Source organism: Sus scrofa, chromosome 1 (genome assembly GCF_000003025.6).
Source record: "Sus scrofa isolate TJ Tabasco breed Duroc chromosome 1, Sscrofa11.1, whole genome shotgun sequence".
NCBI lineage: Eukaryota > Metazoa > Chordata > Mammalia > Artiodactyla > Suidae > Sus > Sus scrofa.
Genome location: NC_010443.5, coordinates 97,913,473 through 97,937,527, shown reverse-complemented (window position 1 = coordinate 97,937,527; position 24,055 = coordinate 97,913,473). Strand labels below are relative to the sequence as shown.

The window sequence follows — 24,055 nt, the reverse complement described above, 5'->3', positions numbered from 1 at the left end:
TAAGGGGCAAAATAACTTCCTGATCAAGTCCAGAAGGAGCAAAGTGGAGTTCCTGTTATGGTGCAGTGGGATCAGCGGCATCTCTGTAGTGCCAGGCCCTGGCCCGGCACAGTGGGTTGAAAGGTTGCCTCGGTGTAGGTGGCAACTCTGCCTCGGATCTGATCCCTGGCCTGGGAACTCCAGATGCCAAGGGGCAGCCAAAAAAGAAAGAAAAAAAAGAAAAAGAGCAAAGGATTGAGTCTCTAAGAAGGTTCTTAACCTCCTTTCCCAAAAGTTACCTATTGTGTGCTGGGCACTGTGCTGAGTGCCAGAAGTGCAAAGATGCAGGAGGTGTGTCTGCTTCCAGGGGAGGGAATATGGGGCAGAGAAAAAAGCACGGGAGTGGAGACAGGACTCTGGGAGCCTCAGGCTCCTGTCTTCAAAATGGGGACAAGACTTTCTCACTCACAGGCTGGTTGGGAGAATTAAATAAAATGAAACATGCAAAACACTTAGCACAGCAGCTGGCACCATAATAAGTGATCAATCATTTAGTTTACTTCTATTGTTCTGCTCCTGGAGAAGCTCACGGTCTGGCAGGGGAGGGAGCACAGCAGGGCTGGGAGAAAAACATCCTAATTCCCAGGACTTCTGTTGCTAACAGGGGGTGAGGCCTGGGCTTTGAAAACCTGGTTATCGCCATTCCTCTGGCCACAGAGAATGTGGATGAAGGTGGATGCGAACGCCTAGAAATGGTGGCTGTACGTGAGTGCTTTGGCAGTTCCTGACGGGGGATGCTTTCTGGATCTGGAGTAGGATGGACAGTTGGGTCTGAGAACTTACAAAAGTGTGGATTATAGAGGACACTTTTGGAAGGCTTAGACCATCTTGTCTCCTTGAGGCATCCACCCCTGTTCTACGTTGTGGGGCAGGGGGAGGTGGGTACAGAAACCAAGCAAGACTGGGACCTGGAGCAGGGCTGCCCAGAGAGACTGAGCATGAACCACACAAGCGATTTTAAATTTGAAGCAAGGTGAGGGGTTCCCTTTGTGGCTCAGTGGTAATGAACCTGACGAGGATGAGGGTTCGATCCCTGGCCTGGTCTTGTTCAGTGGGTTAAAGATCCCATGTTGCCGTGAGCTGTGGGGTAGGTCGCAGATGAGGCTCAGATCCTGAGTTGCTGGGGCTGGGGCTGTGGCTGTGGCTGGCAGCTGCAGTTCCGATTCGACCCCTAGCCTGGGAACTTCCCATATGCTGCGGGTGTGGCTGTAAAAAGACAAATAAATAAATAAATTTGAAGCAAGGTGAAACTAATTCCAATAATGTTTCACATAACTCAACATGTCCAAAGTATTATCATTGCAACATGGAGTGACTGTGAAGATTATTAATGAGAGAGTTTGTATTCGTTTTGTACCAAGTCTTTGAGGTCCAGAGTGTATTTGATACCTTACAGTTTGTTTCTGTTTGGACCAGCCACATTGCAAGTGCTCAGTGACTGCTGTATTGGGGAGCTCAGGTCTGAAATTTAGCATATCTTGCCCAGGGGCACCCGGAGCCCAGGAGTATCCTGAGCTAGACCACAGGATTTACTCTTATGTCCTCTTTTCACATCTTAAATGAATCCCCGGGGAAACTGACTTGAAGAGCCAGAGATGCCTGGAATCACTTGTCCTAGAAGATGCTGTTTGCTCTCTGGTACCAGCCCTGGGAGTGGGTCCCCCCAGCTGACCTCAGCACGCCACCCCTTGCTGGTTCTGGAGCTGACCGCAGGCAGTTCCGAAAGCTCTCTGAGCTTCAGAAGCTGTGTTGAGAGTGGCACTCATCATGTCTGTCTTACTGAGTCACTATGAAGACTGTATAAAATGATAGTTATTCTTTGACATTCAGTGTCAAGAAATAGTCCTTTTTATTTTCCTAAATTAAATGAAAACCAATTTGAGTCCCCCTCGGGGCTAAGTTTGGCAAAAGTTTCCTAGCAGGAGTTTCGTTCTATCCCTATGCCTCTGTGTGGGAACTATGGGGCTTGCAAGGGCAGGACTCATGGGTAGGGAGTGAGCCTGGACCTTGACCCAGGGTGGCAGGGTGGCTGCTGTGGCCCTCCTGATCTAGAGCTCTGTGGTCTTCTGGAGGAGGCAGGCCCCACAGCTCCTAGGAGAGTGCAGGGCCCCCAGGCTTTCATCTCTAGAGGGTGGACACCGCTAAGGCGCTGTGTTCAATGAGGTGAGGGTTGCTGACTGTTCTTGGATCCATTACCTTAGCCACCCAAGTGTCCTGGGACCCAGCCTGGGCATCCTACTCCAAAAGCTGTGTGTCCTTTGTCCCCCACCCCCGACCTTTTCTCCTGCCTCTCAGCCTCAGCCTTTGAAACAAAGGCTCATCCCAATCTTACCTGCCTGCTTTCTTTCCCCAGCCATAAAAATACAGGTCGTGCCTCACTAGGGCCAGGAACATGCTGTCATAGCATAGGGCTGCTCTTCCGGGGCCTGGGGGAGGATATATTTTATTACTCTGTGAATGACATCTGCTGCAGTCACTGGCCTCCAACAGCAGGAAAAAACAGTGATGGCTACGTCTGTGTATGCACATAGCATCCTGACACGTGTTGCTGGCACAGGGTTGGCACTCCCCCCAAATCAAGTTCCTCTATGCCCAGCCCCATCTGAGGAATGGGTTAAAGAATTCCCGCCTTTGGGGTTTTTCAGAGACTCAGATGAGATGGAGGATGTGAAAGTCCTTCATATAATTACCAAATATTATTGAGACTCTTAACTCCCTCCCTGGGGGGTTTTCTTGTTTGGGAGCTGGGTTGATTCTAAATGTGCCTGTCCACTCAGCGTCACACGGCAGGCTGGCCTACCATGCACTGCCCTCCTGCCAGGGGCCCTAATGAGTGCCCTTCACCCCCCACCCCCCGCCCCACCCCCTGCTCCTCCCTCAGGGTGAGCGCCTCTGAATTAACCCCTTGTCTCCTGTGTGTCAGTGGCAGGTTTCTCCGGCATCCTTATTTTTTTATTGTGTGGGGTCTCCAACTAGCCCCCCTGAGTTTGGAATTCACCCCAATTATCACGAAAGCTCCCAATCCTGGGTCTGAGGGGGGTGAGGCATGGATCTAGGGAAATTCCATGGGGTCCTCTTCGCCTACCTGGCTGGGGTTTGGTGACGATTCTGTGATGTGGAAGGATACTTGAAGAGAGAGGTCATGAGCAGATCCCCTCTCCTCAGGGCTGGTGTGGAGGGAGCAGGATAAGGAGGTGAAAGTCAGTGATGCATAGAGTAGCCTGGTGTCAGCGGTTCTGGAATCAGTGCAGTGTCTGCAGACGCATGGGAATTCTCCAGGTCTGGGGACTGAAATGGCATTTGCAAGGTTGGGTCCATATCTGATTGTGTGCACTTGGGTCCGTGGTCCTTGGATGCTCTGTGGGTACCTGTGTTGCTGCCTCCCTAGATGGGGCCTTACCTACCCCGGGGAGCAGCTGGCTTCTGCTTCCTGCTCCTCTCCTGGGTCCTAAGCTCTTAAGGCTGTCACCAATCCCAAAAGAGTCCTCCAAACCTGTGTCATTGTGACTTAGCATCTATTTCAGAAGGTGATCTGTGGCATGTTTCGGGGATGGTGGGGAGGGGGCTGTTATAAAATCCAGCGCGTTTAGAGAGAGAGTTTAGGTTCTTTCTAAGTTTGCTGTGACACCCTCTGCAGATGTCTCAGCTCCCCTGGGCCTTAATATTCTTGTCTGTTAAATGAGGAAGTGCATTGCAGTGATTTTATGCTGTTGTCAGGCACGCATGCGTTTGAAAAGTAAGAGGCACTCTGAGTCTCACCAAAGATCTGAGAGTATTATGGCAACCCCCTCTTCCTTGCCGAGTCTAGCTGTGTGTAATTCTGCTCTTCAAAATTAGTCTCTTTTTTGCTTCCTGGGGACCCACAGGGAATAGCTTCTGATATATCACCTTAACATTTTGCAGCAGGGGAGGCAGAAAGCCACATTGCCCTTGAGTGACAACCTTCATATGGGTATTTAACAATTTAAATTTTTCATGATCCCTCTGGTAAAAATAGTGCCCAACTAAAAACAAATACATTTGTATTTTCCATCTCCTTAATTAGTTTCTAATTTGGGGGTTCTTATTAGCCTAAAATCATCTCGCTGAAATGGTCCTTGGATGATAAAAAATGTGAAAACCACAATCAATTCTAGAGAGATCTTGCTATTTAATTATGCTGATTGGAGCACTAGAGACCCCTGGCAAAACGAACCTCTCAGAATAAGCTTGATTTGTGTAATTTGGTTTTTAAAATTTTTGGATGCATATTTATCACGTTCAACTATGTGTTCTTGTTCTCCTTGAGAATCTGACTCATCTCCTAAGAGACAGGTGGAGGAATCCATGGGCTGTGGAGACCCTGGGGGACACCAGCTACACCCATGGAGTTGCTGGGAGGGACTGGCCTGAAGGGAATGCAGGATCCCCAGCTTGCCTGGTCATTGAAAGGTGTCTTTTCTTTAAAAAAAAAAAAGGAAGGGTAAAAGGTCACTCAGAGATAGCCTCAGAAAGTCTAGGCTGATGGAGTTTGGGAGCTTGATGGCAAGAGGGAGTCCTCCATGACATCTCAGATTAGAGCTGCATCTAGAACTAAATTCTAGAATGAGACATAACTTTGGAGACACTCGGATCAAAAAGATAGGTCCCCTGGCATCCAAACCCATGGATCAATATTAGCTTTGCTAAAAGTGAATAACCCGGAATGATGTAATAGGAATGACACAGCATCACCCATGATGTTTTCCCACCGTTGAACCAGACACAAATCTGCTTCTGTCTGTAAACCTTATCACCACCTTGCACAGGAACTAGAGGAACATGGGAAAGCCCAGCACAGGGAGGCTGTTTCCAGGTCCAGACTGAGGGAGGCTCCTCAGGACAAATGCCCTAACTTCTCCAACAGGAGGTCGAGGGGGAATAACCGGGAAATGTGAGGGAATTGTTGTAGATTTAGAATCTTAAGAGACATACCGGAGTTCCCACTGCAGTGCAGTGGGTTAGGGATCTGACTGCAGTGGTTCTGGTTGCTGTGGAGGCTTGGGTTTGATCCTCAGCCTGGTGCAGTGAGTTAGGATCTGATGTTGCTGCAGCTGTGGCGTAGGTCACAGCTACACCTTGGATTCAATCCCTGGCTGGGAACGTCCATGTGCTGTGGGTGCGGGCCAAAAAGGGGACAAAAAATACCAATGGAACTCTGTGGATTGTATGGGTTGGGTTTGAATCCTGACTCAAGTCTACCTTGATTCTATTTAAGAGGATCAAGGAGGTTAGAGATGGGCTGGGCATAGGATATCCAAGAATTACTGTTAATTTTTTTAGGGTGTGTGATACTATGGCATTGTTACACATTGAAGAATTTACAGATGACTTGATATAATGTCTGGGATTTTCTCTAAAATATTTTAGGTAAAAAGATGAAGCAAACACTGATTATTGAATATTGTTGAAGCTGCTTTGGTTATTGGTGATGGGTAGTGGGGATTGATGATTCTCTTTATTTTGTGTGGACTTTTTTTTTTTTTTTTTTTTTTTTTTTGTCTTTTTGCCATTTCTTGGGCCACTCCCATGGCATATGGAGGTTTCCAGGCTAGGGGTGTAATCAGAGCTGTAGCTGCCGGCCTACACCACAGCCACAGCAATGCAGGATCCAAGCTGCATCTGCAACCTACACCACAGCTTACGGCAATGCCGAATCCTTAACCCACTGAGCAAAGCCAGGGATCGAACCTGCAACCACATGGTTCCTACTCACATTCGCTAACCACTGAGCCACGACGGGAACTCCGACTTTTTTTTTTTTTTTTTTTAAGGCCACACCTGTGGCATATGGAAGTTCCCAGGCTAGGGGTCCAATCAGAGCTGCAGCTGCCAGCCTACACCACTGCCACAGCAATGAGGGGCCCACACCACAGCTCACAGCAGGGCTGGATCCTTAGCCCACTGAGCAAGGCCAGGGATGGAACCCACATCCTCATGGATACTAGTTGGGTTCATTACTGCTGAGCCAGAACAGGAACTCCAATTTGTGTGTATTTGAAGAGTTTGATAATAAAAAGTGAAATAATAGTAAATGTCCTTATTGCCTGTCTGAGCCCTGAGATTTCACTATTAGAGCTCTATTTATCTGGTTTAAGCTTTTCTTCTTCCATAATTACAGCTTTTCCTGGGAATCTGATTTATCCTTTAGGAAAGGAATAGTGGGCGGTAGAACGTTTCTCCAGCCCAAGATACTGTAGGTGTCCTGTGCAAAAAGTTTCCAGGTAAGGAAAGTTTGGAGAAGGTTGCTGTGAACTAAGCCAAACAGGTTTCTCCAGTGCCTTGGTCACACTCTGAATGCATGCTGATTCTTACGTGCATCTTGGGTGGGGTTGGGCTATAACAGTGCTGTGTTCCCCTGAACAGTTCATCATGTGCTTCAGAGGTAATAGAAGCTTTTTGCTCCTCTAAGGAAAATTAGGAAAGTCTGGGTTCCAGAGCTGTTTTTCTTTACTAACTAGTCATTGGTCAATCACTCAAACTTTCTGAGCCTTAGTTTTCTTACCTGAAAAATGAGCTTCATATCATCTACCATTAACCTTCCAAGAATGTGAAAGGGCTTCATGCAACAGGAAGCCCAAGACCAAAGGTTAAATTGTGTGATTATTGTTTGGTACCATTTTCTGAAACTTGGTGCCCACATGTTTGCTTGAAGGCTTGGCTCTGTGTGCAGGTGTCATTACCTGGAGTATGGGTGTCTCATGCTTAAAAGACACAGAGGGGGTAAAAATAAGTCCTCTGCCCTGGGAACTGGAAAGGCAGTTAGAATAAACAGTGATGGAGCAAAGGCATCTCGCCAGAGGGATAAAAGAAAGGTTCAGGTACAGTGGTAAAGGAGATGGCTTTGGCTGGGATGGTCCTCGAAGGCTACCTGGAGGAGGTGGCACTTGACCTGAGCTTTGAAGCCTGGGGAGGATTTGGATGGGCCATCCATTTGTGGGTTATGGATCACTCAGCTGGAATCCTTCCCTGTCTCCCGCCACCACCCGCCCACATACTGCAGCTGAGCACATAAACCCTGTTTGGATTACAGGATTATCTGACTTGGGGGACCAAGTCTTCCCTACCTGGAACTGGGTCGTGCTCCCCCTGCCCAGCCCTCTTAGCCATGCTTATTCTCTCCTCCCCTCCATCTCCACCCCTTTCTGTCTTCCCACCAGAACTTAGAGAGGCTAGGATTACTCATCCTGTCCACGCTCGCTCACTCCTGCCCTGTCTTTTAAGGGGGGGGGGGAGTATCAACCATGGAAACAAAGTGATAAATTATGACTCAGAGACACCCAAAGCCTTCATGTGGAAATGTTTATTATCATGAAATCATTCCTTAGGGCAGAGAGAGCAGTCAGCCCAAGTGGAAATCTTGCAGAAGGTGGGCAGCCTTTGCGTAAGTAAAGGTGAAGGTATTTGACGCAGCCCTGCAGGCTGGCTGGTTTCTTGGGTGCAGGGAGCTGGTGGAGGGGCCCTGACTCCTCCCACGGGCTGTACATGGAGTTATTCGGGATGAATAGATGACAGAGACACCTGTTAGTTAAGAGCCCACACGGTCCTTTTATTTGCACAGCAGAAATGGAAGAAGAGGTCCTAGCAAAGGACAGGACTGTGGTGGGTGCTTCACATCAATGAGAGAAGCCAGCTCTGTGCTACGCAAGGATCAAAGACAACCTGGCCACAGGCCTTGTCCTCAGAGGTCCTGTGTGGACAGAACTTGGCCCACTCCTGGCACATCATAAAGCTGGGAAAGCTATTGTTAGGATTGGTAATTTTGCAAGGACTCCTCAGTGTGTGAAGCTGGCCCCACTGTGGGCCTTCCCTGAAGCCACACAGCTCAGCCTTGGGCCCATAGAGCCCGGGTGCTGGGTTCTGGCTCTGCCACTTGGGGCAGGTGACCCGAGTCTCCCCGAACCTCAGTGTCCTCAAGTGTCAGATGGGGTAACCACACCTCCCTTACAGGATGGTTGGGAGGATGAAATGAAATGATCCAGAGAGAGCTCTTGGCCTCTCTCTCTGCCCTTAATAAGACATGGGACAACCTGCCTGGAGCCTTAGTTTCCTTTTGTATTAACTGGAAATAATTAGATTGCCTGTCCTACTGATAACATTTCACCATGAAAAGAGAGTTTAATGGGTAATGTATATAAAAACACTTCAAAAAGTATAAAGTTAGTCAAACGCTTAAAAGATGTGTTCCGTATGTATTCATACATACAAACTCACACTTGCAAACCGTCCTCAGAAGACAAAATCTGAGTGACAAGATGTGTCCATAGCATGTCAAATGATCTGGGGCCAGGGATGGGCAAAGACATAGCCCCTGAGTCTAGACTAGTCGTATTGCTGTTTTTGGCTATTCCACTTACCCAGAAGCCATTGACTGGCCCACTTTCTGGACATTGGCTCCCTGGGCAGAGCAGGGTGTGGGAAGAGCACAAGAGGCCAAGCCTGGCAGATGCGACTCCAGCTGTGCCCTGGAAACTGCCCTGTGGGACCCTGAGCAACTCATGGAACAGCTCCCTCAGACCCCAAACAAAGGTTAGAAACTGCTGGCCACATGACATCAAGAGGCCCCAACCAGATGATGAGTTAAGCCTTTCTATGTTGTAAAGCAGTGACCATATGGAAGAGGCCACCATCTTTATGATGGTCAGCCAGGCCTTCTAAGCCCCGTGCAACACAAGATTTAGTAACACTTGTTAATTGATCCATATGCATCCTGCCATTTCAGCTGCTTTGGGAGGAGGCGGTGGCAATTATTTTTATGTTAGAGAGATACTCCTTAAAGAAGCCTCCCCCTGACCCTGACCTTCTGGTGCTTTTCTGTGTCAGAGGGTTTATCTTCTCTCAGCTCTGGTGGGTAATAGTCAGGTGGCCATTGGGGCTGAGACCAGCTATCCATTTACCCACTTATTTTAATTCACTTTGTAACTCAGCACTCATGCCAGGCATTGATTTACAGTTAATTGTTCATCTTTAAATGAATACTTGTCTGGAATCTTTCATGAGTCAATGGAGGTGGAATTGACATGGCAGCCAGGGGATGAGTCTTGGAGTGCCCAGCTTTTTAAAATTGTTTTTGCCTATATTCCCCCTATTTTCCCCTACCAACCACAAAGAACCCTCCACAAATACACACTCATTTTATTTTCAAGCCATGAGGAATAGCAGAAAGAGTGCAGGGTTGACTAGGGAGGTAGGTGCTCTCAGCCCAGCTTTGCTGTTAACTCGCTGTATGATGCCAAGAAGATCACTTGACCTCTCTGGGCCTCAGTTTCCCATCTTCTGGGAGGGGAGTTCTTCTGCTGAATCTCTGACTAGGTCCTCCAGACCAGCAAGGGATGCAATGAATGTGAGAGATCTGTGTTCAGATTACAAAAATAGTCATTGCCTATAGTATACACATGTTTAACTGAGAAAGTGAAGGAAATTGTGAGATACCCCCACTCCCCATTCCCCAGAGATCATCATTATCAACAGTTCAGGGAATTGTTTTACATCCATGTCACTGTCGTTACCATGGATCTGGAAAAACAGCTCCGTATTACACAAAAATGGGATCAAGCTATGTATTATGTTTTGCAGCTCATGTTTTTAAAAAATTTTTTAAATTGAAGTATACTTGGTCTACAACATTGTGTTTTAGGTGTACAGCACAGTGAGTTGGTTATATACACATATGCATACACACACACACACACACACATATATATATATATACACGCTTTTTCAGAATCTTTTCCCTTATAGGTTACTGCAATGTATTTGGCTCCCTGTACTATACAGTAGGTCCTTGTTGGTTATCTATTGTATATGTAGTAGTGTATGTTAATCCTGAACTCTTAATTTATCCCTCCCCCCACTACCCTACAGCTTGTATTTTTATTTAATACAATCTTTCAAAAAATTATTCATACATATCACTCTAGTTTTTTCCAATATGGTTTTCTGTAATATGGATATAATTTATTCATAGGCTAGAATGAACTTCACCCCCTCAGTGGATGTCGGGGTGGTAGCTGTACATTTTAATTGATGTGCTGATTGGCTGCCTGCTCCTACTCTGGGGCGGGGTCAGAGAGGAGGGGTGGGGTCAGAGGGGAACCCAGGAGCGGAAGAGCTCATTTACAAGGCCCGCCAGAGCCACCATCCTTAGCTGGTGGTGCTGCCCTCTCATCTCCCCAGGATTTTTCTCCAACAAGTGCAGTGGCTGAGCAATGACAGGGCACAGGACACTGCCGGGCAGAGCTGGGGGAATCAGGGCCACGCTGGGAACACAAGGATGGGCTGGACCCGGGTGGTGGAGCCTAAGACCATGAGCGTTGTACTTAGTGCAGCTTGATTGCTTCTGGAACCACAGAACGTTAGGAGCTGAGATTGAATTAGGGCTGGGATGGGGAGCAGACGTGGGCACAACTCTGCAGAGACGGGGAGATCTTGGGCCATGCTGGCCTGGCGTAGGCTCCCGCCCTTCCCTTCAGTCTTTCCTGCTTGCTCCAGTGATGAGGCAGGGAGGCCGTTGGGCTGCCCACCTGCACTCTGTTTATAGCCTCCTCCTGGCGTGGGGGTGGGGGTGGGGGTTAGTCGCACACCTTCCGCTTCTGAGTACACATGATGCTGGGATTCTAGGCCCAGCACTTTTAGCATCCATGTTTTGGAGTGGGCAGAAGGGAGAAATTTGGGGCTCTTGTACCTAGGATTATTTCCCATTTCTTCTTTCCTCTTTGTTTAATTGAATTAGAATTTTTGAATAGGTAAAATATTTATACAGTTCGAAAATCGAAATGACATACAAAGGTGTACACCAAGATTTCTCACTCTCGCTGCTGTCGCCTCCTATAGGCCATCATTTATATAACTTCTAGGTTTATTCTTTCAGTGTTTTCTTTATGCTAAAACAGAGAAATTTGAATATATTTTCTTAGCTTACCACTTTACTGCATGAAAGATAGCCTACATAGTCTGCCTCTTGACTTTATTTCCTTAAATGTATATCCTTGAAATCTCTCTGTATTAGTACACAGAGCAATTCCTCAGTTTTTGTTTTTTTTTTTATACCCCTGTAGTATTCCACTGGATACATACAATGGATGTAGTATTCCAATAACAGGTTTTGTTCTTAAAGTAGCCCACGGTTGGGGGACACTCAAGTCATTTCCAATTTTTTTTTTTTTTCTTTTTATGGCTGTGCCTGAGGCATGTAGAAGTTCCCTGGCTAGGGGTGGAATCAGAGCTACAGCTGCAGTCTATGCCATGGCCACGGCAACAATGAATCCTTAACTCACTGAGTGGGACCAGGGATTGAACTTGCACCTCACAGACGCTAGGTTGAGTTCTTAACCTGATGAGCCACAACAGGAGCTCCCATTTCCATTTTTTTCCCTATTAAAAGCAACTCGGCAATCTGCTATCAGTCAGCTATTTTGTTCTACGTGTGTTTTAAATTGCAAACCACCCCAAATCTTTTCTAGAAGCAAGCAGAGTATACATTATTTATAAACAGGTAAGCAAATAAGACTTTGTTCCCAGTTCTTAGGCTGTTTCCCTGTCCTCCAGCAATCATCCCTTTTTGTCCCATAGTCACCAGAACATCAGCCAAGAAGCAATGTCCTTTGCCTGCCAACCTGGGCTACTAGAAATAGTCTCATTTCAGAGTTCCCATCATGGCTCAGCAGAAACGAATCCGACTAGTATCCATGAGGATTCGGGTTCTGTCCCTGGCCTCGCTCAGTGGGTTAAGACTCTGGCATTGCCATGAGCTGTGGGGTAGGTTCCAGATGTGGCTTGGATCCTTCGTTGCTGTGGCTGTGGCGTAGGCCAGCGGCTACAGCTCTGATTCAACCCCTATCCTGGGAACCCCCATAAGCCGTGGGTGTGGCCCTAAAAAGCAAAAAAAAAAAAAAAAAAAAAAAGAGGAAGCCTCAACCCAGGACCCGGGAGAATGGGAATCTCTTGGAAGGTTTCCTGGGATCCTGAGTGCAGTGGAAGATGCGTCAGGGCCTGGACCAGTAAGAGACTGGATTCCAGTCCCAGATCTGCCGTGATGAACTGGGTGATCCTGTTCAAGTCTCTTCCCTCCTCCATCGCACCGGTGAGCTGCGGGCCTGAGGTCTATTCCCATCCTCACATACTGTGGTCCTAGGAGCAATCAAATGGAGTTAAGTACGGTTTTATAATCCTCAGACCCGGGGGGGGGGGGCAGTCAAGTGTCCCTTTCTCCACGGTGGGCCCACACTGGTGTTCCCTCCCCTCCCTGGGTGCTTTCTTTCACTTGAAAGCAAAGCTTTGATGCTACGGGCTTGTGCACAGGAGTCAAACCATGCCCATTACTCCGAAGCACATTCTCTTGGCTACACATTTGCGGAGCCCTTTCATTGCGAGTGCATGGAAAAAGGGATATTTCACACATGTTTCACATTAGTACTGTGATTTAGCTTCTGAGTGACTAAGAATCAATGCAACAGCCAGCTGCCACCCGAGAGCCCATTTATATCGTATTACAAGCTGCAGTGGCCCCACCTTTGACTGCGATCTTGTCAGATCTGATAAGGTAATCGTCATAACAACTTACATTTTCATTATAGGAGCTCTGTCCCTGGGGCTTGGCCGCCTGCATGTGTGTTTTTTCTGTGGTCTGTCTGATCCTGTCCAGGGTGAGTCCTAAGTTGGTGGGGGCCTCCCATTGACCCGACCCTGGGAAAGGGGTCTTGGCATCATTTATCAATGAATTAGCTGGTGCACCAGTCAGTCATCCAATCCACTGTTGGCGTGCATAGCACCCCTCCAATGCAGGGGGCCCATACTGAACTCCTCCTGACCTGGGCCCCCCACTGCCTGTAAAGAGCTCCACCATCTTCCGGGCCTCCTGCTTCAGCCCTGCCTGCAGGTCTACCATCTGCAAGTTCAATGTCTCTGGAGGCTGCCAATACCCTCCATTGCCCCTGTTACCCTCCCCTGGACCCACCCAACAGGTCCTTCTGCATTTTCTCTTGCTACCCGCATCCCTACCCTGATCTCCATACAGTAGTTGCTCTGGTGAATATGCTCATCTGACCATAACACCACCTATTTAAACCCTCGAAGGGCCTCTCGCGGCTTTTAGGATAATGGTAGCAATTCTTACTGAGGCCCACAGGTCCCGCCCATCTCATCAGCTTCCTCTGCTCCCTTTTCCCTTGATTTCTAGAACTGGCAGTGCTCTTTTCTGCCTCAGGAGGCAGACACCTGCTCCTTGGGGCGCTGGTTTCCCTCACCTTCGTGGGTTTAACCCCTGCATAGCCATCAGCGAGCAGCAGGAGTCCCTTCCCCTGACCTTCTGGGCTGGGTCAGGCCCCCTCTTAGCCCTTATTGAGGTTGTGAATAAATGTCCAACAGGCTGTTTAATACCTGTCTCCTTACCAGAGGGTAAATGCCGCAGTCCCATCGACAGCTGGATCCAGGCCCAGCGCACAGAACGTAGTAGGAATGGATTGAATGAGGGAAGGTGTGAGCAAGCTGTGTCCTGGAGGAAGGGACGGGATGCAATGAGTACAGGACACCCAGGGGACATTCTCTTTGTAGCAACAACATCCAAAGAAGGGCGCAGTCCTGGAATTTCAGAGAACTTCAGAGGGGCCCAAGCCCCTCTTTTAGGAAGGGAATTCAGACAGACTGTAGATAAGACCCCGGGCCCTGGAGTCAAACTGCCTGCCTTGCCATGTGCTCTTGCGCAAGTTGCCTGAATGCTCCGAACCCCAATGTCCTCATCTATAAAAGAGGATAATACCTTTTCCAGCAGAAAACATCGTGAGGGTTAAATGAGAAAAACGTGGTGAGAATTAAATGAGAATGTGAGAAAATCCATGCACAGTGCTTAGCACTGAGTTCCCATTGTGGCTCAGTGGGTTAAGACCCTGACTAGTCTTCATGAGGATGTGGGTTCCATCCCTAGTCTCCCTCAGTGGGTTAAGGATCTGGTGTTGCCATGAGCTGTGGTGTAGGTTGCAGATATGGCTCAGATCTGGTGTTGCTTTGGCTATGGCATGGGCTGGCATTTGTGGCTCGGATTTGACCCCTATCCTGAGGAGGAAAAAAAAAGTGTTTAGCACAGTGCCAGCCCCAAACACATACTCACCATTCCTATTATCATGAAGGATGACAGAGACGTTAGGCTTCCCAACCCAGGTCACACAATCTGGTTTGCTGTACTGGCCATTGGACTGAGCTATCAGAAGTGCTGGCACAATCCTCGTTCTCCAGAGCCACACAGCAGTTCTCAACAGGGTGCTTTTGCTCCCCTCCCCACTCCAGAGGGTATTTGGTGATGTCTGTGAACATTTTTTATTATCATAGATGTGGGGGTGGGTACTACTGGCATTTAGTGGGCAGAGACCAGTGATATGGCTACACACTCTACGATGCACGGGAACCGACCCCAGCAAAGGAGCCCAAAATGTCAGTAGTGCTGAGGTTGAGAAATTCTGCTATAGCGTTTCTAGGAGGGCCTCAGGGGAACTAAGCCTGCTAGAAACTGACCTGATGAAAGGCACCCTTTCTAAAAAGGGCAGGTGGTGCCAGGGAGGGTTGTGTCTCTTGTTTGGGGCTGAGCGGGGATGGAAGGCTGGAGATGGAACTCAGAGGCAGAAGGAACAAAGAGAAAATGCAATGTGAAACTGATAGCACTTATGACTTGAACCAGATTGGAACTTGAACCCACGTGACAGGACTCAAACCCAGCCTAAACCCAGATTGGGACTTGAGCCCACTGTTTTTAAATTAGAATCACTCACCCAGTGTCTGGACTTACTGACATTCAGGTTCTTTGTGCCTCTGCGCAGAAGGAATTCAGTGAGAGCCAAAGTGATAGGCGGGAAATAGGTTTATTAAGATAAGATGCTTGTGAGAGATGCAGGCGGGCAGGCAAGGAGGCTCTATGTTTTTATAATCCAAGGAGAGTGGGTGTGGGAAAAGACCGACTTTTTCTCTTTGTTCCAGTAGGAGCTCCTCCTTGGTATCCGGTCAGAGAGTATTTGACCCTAGGAGATCAGACTGGGACTGTCCTGGTGCTTATTCAAATCAGGAAAAGAGTGGTCCTTAAACTCCTGCCCTGGGTCCTAAGGGTCATTGTCTTGCTGAACTTGAATGCAGGCCTCATTTGAATGACCTGAGGCGTATCTCCTGCCTTTATTTGTGCTTTCATAGTTAAGCAAGCCTGCTTCATTCTGATGGCTTTCTTGAGCAATAACTAATTTACAGCGGTCTCCCAAAGTCCCCTAGGTGTCCCTCTTTATCTGTGGTCCCCTCCTGGGACTTCTACAACTACCTGTGTAACTATCCTCCTCCTTCCCTATCCATAGGAGCAGCCTCATCTGATGTGTGTGGGGTCTGGGGAATGTGGGTTATTTCTCCCAGTGGCAGTGTTTTGCCAGAACCTTACAGACCCCAGCGTCCACCTTCCCTTGTTTGTTTTCCAAAACGCCTTTGGCTCTTTTGAGATTTCGGGGCGCTGTTACAGGGATGTGGCTGGAGCAGATCAGAGCCAGTACAGTCCCCCCCGCCCCATCTGCCAGCAGCTCTGTGAGCTGGCTGCCAATTCCGGCTGCCCTTGGGGAGGTGTGAGGACTCAGGGTAAGTGTAAATCACACTCCATCCGGTGTCCCCACCCCCCAGCCCGGCACCATTTTCACCTAGGAAAAGTCTAATAAAAATGCATTCCAAGTTCTAGTCCTAAAGGAGGAAGGATGGGGAGGAGCAGGGGAGGGGAGCCAGCCCAGCACAGCCTTGATTAAATGCATCTGAGCCGCAGGGCTTTTCTGGCCTTAGAAGCAGCCCCAGGGTCCCTGGAAGCCGGTGGTCCTTCGGTTTCCGCTCCACTCTCCAGGCCTAGGGGGGCAGCCCTGGGTCCCAGCCTGGTATGTTAGGTAGATGAGCACTCTCAGCTCATCGCAGGACTGATCAGGCCCTGCAGAGGGGGCCCCCACTTCAGCAGAGGATGCACCAGCTAGGGCCTTGCCTAGGAGAGCAGCAGGGGCGGGAGAGAGGCTCCTGGGCATGAAACACCAGTGAGGATAGGGGCTGGGAAGCCAGATCTGGCCCCTGGAGCAATGGCTCCCAACCCTGGCTGCACGTTCTAATCACCTGGAAGCTTCGGCCGTGCCTCAGATCTATTATAGCAGTCTCTGGGTGTGGGACTCAGGCACTGGTAATTTTTCAACTTCTCTGGGTGATTTCAATGGGCAGCCAAGGCAAAGATTTAAAGCTTCCCTGGGCTCAGAGAGTCTGGCCACGTTAAGTTCTATAATGAGGGCATAGGGAAACCCCACTTGGGGTGCAGGGGCGGGCCCAGTCATGAGGAGGAAATCGTAGGGCTGACAGACCCTGGGTGGAGCAGGAATGTCACCGTCCGGCCACACAGATGACCAGGATGTCCGGCTGCAAGAGGGTTTGAGAAAGTGTGAGGACCCAGAGGCAAGGCTGCCCAGAGCCAGGGTCTGAGGAGTGGAGCAGAGGCTGCTAGCACTCTGCACCCGGCAGGGCCCCTGCAGGCCTGGGAGGCAGCGAGAAGCTACCTAAACTCCTCCTCCAATAGTAGATTTCATGCTGTGGTTCTGTGTGTGTGTGTGTGTGTGTGTGTGTGTCTTTTTAGGGCCACACTTGCAGCACATGGAGGTTCCCAAGCTAGGGGTCCAATCGGAGCTATAGCCGCCGGCCTACGCCAGAGCCATAGCAACGCCAGATCCGAGCCGCGTCTGCCACCTACACCACAGGTCATGGCAACGCCGGATCCTTAACCCACTGGGCGAGGCCAGGGATCGAACCTGCGTCCTCATGGATGCTAGTGGGATTCATTTCCGCTGAGCAATGGTGGGAACCCCTCGTGCCCTGGTTCTTTAACATGAGTCAGGTCTTTGCTCCCAGCCTTGGGGCCCCCAGGAGAGCAGTGGCTGAGTCATAATCATATCAGGATCTGGTCACGTCTCACCTGCTCCGCTGTCATCTCTCAGGTACTGGCAACCTCATCTCATATCTGGATGCTCACAGCTGCTTTTAGATTAGGGACCCAGCCTCTGTCCTCACCAGTCTAGCCAGAGTGATCCTCTAATAAGTATCAGATGATTTTCTCCCTTTCTTAGAACCTTCCAGTGGCTCCCCATGTTGCTCAGAGTAAAAGCTGAGGTCCTGAGAATGGCTTGCAGGGCCCCCATGTTCCCTCCCAGGATCCCTCCTCTCTGTTCTGGGCACTCTTGCCTCAGGGCCTTTGCCAGGGATGTTCCCAGGAATCTGCAGCCCCCCACCCCCACCCCCTGCAGGTCTTTGCTTGAATGTCACTTTCTCGCTGAGGCCTTCCCAGACCACCTGCTTCCTCTCTGGAATCTTCATTTCTCTCCATAGCTCTCATATGCTGACATTGTATACGTTGTTTACTGTCTCTCTCCATACTCTAGAATGGGAGCTCCAAGAAGGTGGGGATTATTATTGTGATTATCATTATCATTATTATTACATCTGCAGGCGTAAACCCAGAGCCTGGGTCAGTGCCTAGCCTGCAGTGGGTCCCCATTATATTTATCTTCCCCCTCTACCACTGATGCTCACAGCTGCTTTAATCTCAATCTTCAGCAGATGCCTCTCCCTCTATTGGTCCATGTATGGTTTGCTTTTATTTAATTATGTAGCTATTTAGTTGGTTTTTATTAATGTAATAAGCAGCCAAGAGCTCATCATTCCAAGCAAGGATTTGACAAACCCTCCAGACACAAGATCCTATCTCAGGCCTTCCTACCCAAGGTCATCACCTTCCTTAATCCGGTCTTGATCGCTCTCTTGCTTTGCCTCTTGTAGTTCCATTGTATCTATGTGTATCCCTAAAAAGTCTATTTTGTTGTAGTTGTTTTTAGCCTTATTCAAAACCTTTTATGCTGTATGTCATCTTTGAAGTCTTTTGCGCTTAACATTATACTGTTAAGATCCCCTTACATTGTTGTAAGTGCTGTGGCTCATTCCTTTGGACAAAAAAAGTTGGTGGAATGAATATTTAGCTTTGGATCCCCCCTTCATGGTGAGTTTCCTCATAGCAGCTGATATCTGTGAAATGTGTGCAAGGTGCTCTGCTAAGAGTTTTATTAACCCCATTTAAGAAATGGGACCATTGACACACAAGAGGTGAGCAACTGACTTGAAGTCACACCCGACTGGCTTAGGGGTGGAGGCAGGACTTGAACGTGCATCATGTGCCTCTCGAGGCCTTGCTCCTGCCCCTGTACCATGTCATCTCTGGGTAAACAGGGGAGTGACCTCACACACACACAATTACCACCACTGCCAGCCCTTCAGGAATCCCACTGAATGACTCTTGGTTACAAATCGAGGTTCAACACACACACACACACACACACACACACACACACCCCCTAGCATTTTGGAATTGCTCACAAATACTTGTTAACTGATCGAAAATTTATAAGAGGGGACATAGACATTACTGTCTGGTGCTTACCAAGATCTGTCTGTCTGTCTCTTTCTTTTTTTTTTTTTTTTGTCTTTTTGCTATTTCTTGGGCCGCCTCTGCGGCATATGGAGGTTCCCAGGCTAGGGGTCGAATCGGAGCCATAGCCACCGGCCTACGCCAGAGCCACAGCAACGCAGGATCCGAGCCGCGTCTGCAACCTACACCACAGCTCACGGCAACGCCGGATCCTTAACCCACTGAGCAAGGGCAGGGACCGAATCCGCAACCTCATGGTTCCTAGTTGGATTCGTTAACCACTGCACCACGACGGGAACTCCTGTCTGTCTCTTTCTATCCATCTCTTCTCTATTAAAAGAAAACACCAGCCTGGTGCTTACAGGAGCTGAGGACTTAGAATACCAACAGGCTGTGCCCTTGGGCTTGGATCCCAGGAGAGTGGAGGAGGCTGGGGCCGGTCCTTGTGGGAGGAGGGAGCCTGCTCAGGGCAGAATTTATCTCCCTTCACACCAGAACCCGGGGTGACCACAGGGACCTCGCTCAGCAAAGCTGGCTTTGCAGTGACCAGGGTGGGCCAGGGCTGACCCTGTCAGGGGTCCCCAGCCATCTGCCCTCCTCCTTGGCATTAGCGCCTGCTCAGGGGCGAGATCTTTTTGCATTAGGAACAAACGGAAGTGATGGGGAACTGGAGGGCTGGGCAGAGCATTGAGCAAACAATAGAGGCTGTCCCAAGAACAATTGCCTCTGCCCTGGGGTCTACACAGCGGGGGCCAAGATAAGGCAAATAAATGAACATTGTGCTGGTTTTGGTCCCAAGCCCAGAGCTGGGCTCATACAAGGCAGGTTTCACCCCAGGGAGAATGGGGTCACAGATTTTACCTTCTGAGTGAGGGGAATAGCCTGTCTACCATGGCCGCATTAGTGCAAAGCTGGTGGAAGGGGCTGCCTGGGACCAGTCTGGGAAAGGCAGAGGGGCCTCTCCTGGAACCAGACAAGTGCAGGAGGATGGAAGCCTCACTGTGGGAGAGGGGAAGGGGTGGATGTGTGAAGCAGGTGGTTCCAGACCAGCCCTGTGGCAGTGGATGGAGGAAAGGAAAGAGAGGAAATGCCCTGACACGTTCTGCTCATGGGTGTCAACAGGGGGCGGCAGAGAGCAGAAGACGAACCAGTTGGGCCTCCACTGGAAATAAGGTCACCTGGCCTCAGTTTCCTCTGAGCGCCCATGGGCCCAGAAGCCTAGGAGTGCAGTGTATGGACTGTGGGAGAGGGTGGGACCTCTTGCTAGTTCTGTGCATCTAAGTGAGGCACCTGGGGCAGGCGGCCAGAAGGGAGGCAGCTGTCCAGAAGAGGGGCAAGGACCAGCTGAGCTTAGGGTGAGCTTCCTCAATCCAGGCTGCACACTGGAATCGTCTGGGGAACTTCTCAAATACAGAGGCCCTGGCCCACCTGAACTAAGGACCAGTGGAATCACAATAGAGACCCAGGGATCGGTGTGGGTTTTTTTTCTTTTTTCTTTTTCTTTTTTAGGGTTGCACTTGTGGCATATGGAAGTTCACGGGCTGGGGGTCGAATTGGAGCTGTAGCTGCCAGCCTATGCCACAGCCTCAGCAACGTGGGATCCGAGCCATGTCTTCGACCTACACCACAGCTCACGGCAACACCCTATCCTTAATCCACTGAGCGAGGCCAGGGATCAAACCTGCGTCCTCGTGGATACTGGTCGGGTTCATTTCCTCTGTGACACAATGGGGACTCCTGGGATTGCTGTGTTTTAAAGCCTTCCCAGGTGATTCTTCTCTTCAGCTGGAATCGAGAACCCCTGGGTCAGAGACTCTGCTCTTTGAGAATAGTCTTCTCCCTCAGTCGCTGTAGAGCTGGGCTGTTGACTCACTTTGTCTGTACAGTGGTGATGGTAACAGAATGTGCTGACATCACTCCTGCTGTGAGAATGAACAGAAACGCTGTGTGTTAAGCTTGGCACGTGGCTGCCACCTAGGAGGAAACTGTCACCTGTGCTTTGCAGATGGGCTCTGGACCTGGCATCTTCATCTGGGATCCTTGGGAGAACATACAGGGAGGTGTTTTGTTTCTGGAGTCCGAGGTCTGGGTGGAGCTGGCCTGGGGGCCTGGGTCCAAATGGTAGACACTGTTTGGTACCAGTGCCTCAGGTCAGATGATGCTCTTTGGTTACGATGTCCAGTTGAGACGGCGTTTTAGCCAAAGCTTCTGGATGGAGCGACATTTATGGAGCATCTTCTGTGTGTTAGACATGTTCACACTTATTACTTCACACAATTCTCACAGCAACCAGCGTGATAGATACACATAGCCTCAGTTTACAAAGGGAGAAAATGAAGCCCAGAGAGTCTGGTGACTTGCTGAAGGTCACACAGGAAAACCAAGTCTCTCGACTTTTTATCACATCACAGCACCCCGCCCCCTGGCAGCCATAACCTGTGGCATCCTCCCTAGGCAACCCCCTTGCCTGACTTCAGTCAACTCCTATTCTTAAAACCCATGCATTCCAGGGTCTTTCTTTTCAAAATTCCCTCCTCCTTTTTTTTTTTTTTTTTTTTTTTAATTTCCTCTGTTTATTTACCATGAAAATGTTTAGTAGCATTCTTTGGACAATTTCAATTCTACTCTATCTGTAAGGAAGGAAAAAAACGAGGAAGGGAGTGTTTGTGGAGACCCAGTGCTGGCACTGGGTGTCCTGGATGGGTGGTGGCAGCCAGGGTCTGGGTAGGGAGAGGGGGAGTCTTATTGCTAGGTTTCTAGGCAGCTGGTGATGTGAACTTCCAGGGGCAGGAGGAGTGGGGGCCTCGGGAGCTGCTGAAACTCCCTGATGGGGGCCTGGGCTGGGGGCTTTAGGCACTGAGGTTGTCCTCAAAGCCTGTCTCTCCATCCACTTCTTTCCATTTTGTATTACACTTTGGCGGGGGAGGGCCATGAGTTAATTGAGCCCTGCTAGGGAGCGGGCATCATCATCAGCTGACCTGAGGCACTGTCAGAGTTGGACATGAGTTTAACCAGCCTGGGGACTCTCTCTGGACAGTTGGATGGAGTGGCGCTCAAACTCTGCAGGCTCCGCCCCCAAGAGACGCTGACCCATCGTGCCCTATTAGGAGCTGCCATCCTCCTGGGAGTGGAATTTGGGGCTGTCTAGTCTACCTCCTTACTTCCCACTTTGTCCAAAGTGGCTTCCTAGGGGTCCAAGTCAGTGGCAAAGCACAGGGGCTCTGGCACTAAGTCAACACTCTTTGCACTAAACAGGGCAGGGATGGGAGAAGGGGAGGAAGAGAAAATGCCGTGACCTTGGACATCATGGGCCCTGATGGGGGTAACCTTCACCCCATTGTAAATCCAAGCATGCGATCCTCACAGGATTATAGGGAACCTTTGGCCATTTCCCTGTGTCCTGTTAGGGTTTCGAATTTTCAAAAATCCCCGACTCTTGTGAGCCTACTTCAGTATTGGTGTGCCAGTTTTCCCCTAGCACATTTCCAGCTGTGGACAGGCTGTGGGGGCTTTTCTCCAGGTCAGCTTCCCCTGTACCTGTTTATGCAGAAGTCCCTGCATTCGTTCTGAGTGTCTCCACCCCACTGGCTTCTGCAGTCACACTTTGTTTTTTTTGACTTTTTAGGGCCACATCAGTGGCATATGGAAATTCCCAGGCTAGGGGTTGAATTGGAGCTACAGCTGCCAGACAACACCACAGCGACAGCAATGCGGGATTCGAGCTGCGTCTGCAACCTACACCACAGCTCACGGCAACGCCGGATCCTTAACCCATGGAGCGAGGCCAGGGACGAACCCGCATTTTAATGGATCCTAGTCAGGTTCGTTAACTACTGAGCCATGAAAGGAACTCCTGTAATCACACTTTGTCTCTGCTCTAATTGGTGCGCTTGAAAGCAGAACCCCAGCAGGTGATAGGATAGGCTTTGACAGCCCTAAAAGAGGACAGGAGAGGGCCCTGTGCCCCGGTCACCATACCTTCCACAGAGGACCCTTCTGATCCCAAGTGGCTGTGCAGACCCCACACAGCCTAGGAAACCATACCTGTTAACAGCCCTGCCAGGACTCTTCTTGTGGCTGCAAATAGCGCCTGCCTGCCTGCCTGTGTGTGAAGTCCCAGGAGAATGGCTTATTAAACATGAGAGCCAGCCAGGGTCAGAGCCAGAACCATGGGTGGCTTGCAGCCTGAATTCTTCTCCCAGCCATCAGGGGTCTCTGGAGGGGTGGGTTGGCCTGGTGACAAGGAGGCAAGTGTGGGCTCTTCCTCCTCTGGTCTCCAAGGAAGCTCAGCTGGAGACACCCCTCTGAAGGGGCTGTCAGGAAGGGAAAGATCTTACACCCGACTGAGGACCCAGTGCTGCCCATACTTGCCACCTCCCATCATCCCCTGAGCCAACTGGTTCCAGCAGCTCCCAGCACACTTGGCCATTATTTGCAGGGACCCCACCCATGCATTTGCTCTCTCCCCTTTTGATGGGCTCCACGGTAGGGTTGCCAGATAAAACACAGTTAAATTTCCATTTCAGGAGTTCCCATCCTGGCTCAGCTATAATGAACCTGATTAGTATCCATGAGGATGCTGGTGCAATCCCTGGCCCTGCTCAGTGGGTTAATGGTCCAGCATTGCTGTGGACTGCAGTGTAGTTTGCAGACATGGCTTAGCTCCTGCATTGCTGTGGCTGTGGTGTAGGCCGGCAGCTACTGTTCTGATTCGACTCCTAGCCCGGGAACTTATATGTGCTGCAGGTGCAGCCCTTAAAAAAAGATTGCAGTTCAGGTAAACAATGGCAAAAATATATATATTGCACCAGATATACTAAAAAAAAAAATCATTGGTCATTTATCTAAAATTCAAATTTAATGAAAATCAGATTCAAATTCAATCTTGTATTTCTTTTGCTAAATCTGGCAACTTCACCCACAAAGAAGTCTTCCCACTCAGAGGTTGGGCCCTGAGATGGTGATACCTGTATTCTGTGGCTTCATTGTCCTCGGGACCAGCTCTACTTACAAATGCCCTGGAGATTGTAATTAGATGCAGGTTATGAGTCAATAGGGCTGGATGAGGGCTGGGGCTTTGCGTGTATAACGAGCTTGCAGGCCAATGCTGCTGGTCCAAGGACCATCCTTTGGGTAGCCAGGAGCTAGAACAGTGATTGTAGGCTAACCACAGGTTCATCGGGGAAGTAGGTGGGGGGCGGGGGTTGAAATCACTGTGGCTTGGAGTTTACTCCACAGTGCTGAGTTAATTTACCTGGGGCAGGGCCCAAGTAAGGGGCTTTAGGGGTGTGTGTGTGTGTGTGTGTGTGTGTGTGTGTTTAAAAACATAGCAAAGCCTACCATCGTAACCATTTTTAAGCCTACAGTTCATGGTGTTAAGTATGTTCGTATTATTGTGATACACATCTCTAGAACTTTTTCATCTTACAAATCTGAAACTCTGCCCATCACACAGCAACTCGCATTCCCCCTTCCCTCCAGCCCCTGCTAACCACTTTCTGTTTGTATGACTTTGACGACTTTAGATGCTTCACATATAGTCAC

At 49.5% G+C, this 24,055-nt stretch overlaps 1 protein-coding gene across 1 annotated transcript in view; it reads left to right on the top strand.

The window, feature by feature from the left end:
• The window catches only part of ZBTB7C (zinc finger and BTB domain containing 7C), a 404,866-nt gene that overhangs the window by 77,631 nt on the left and 303,180 nt on the right, over positions 1 to 24,055 (top strand). The window lies entirely within an intron of this gene.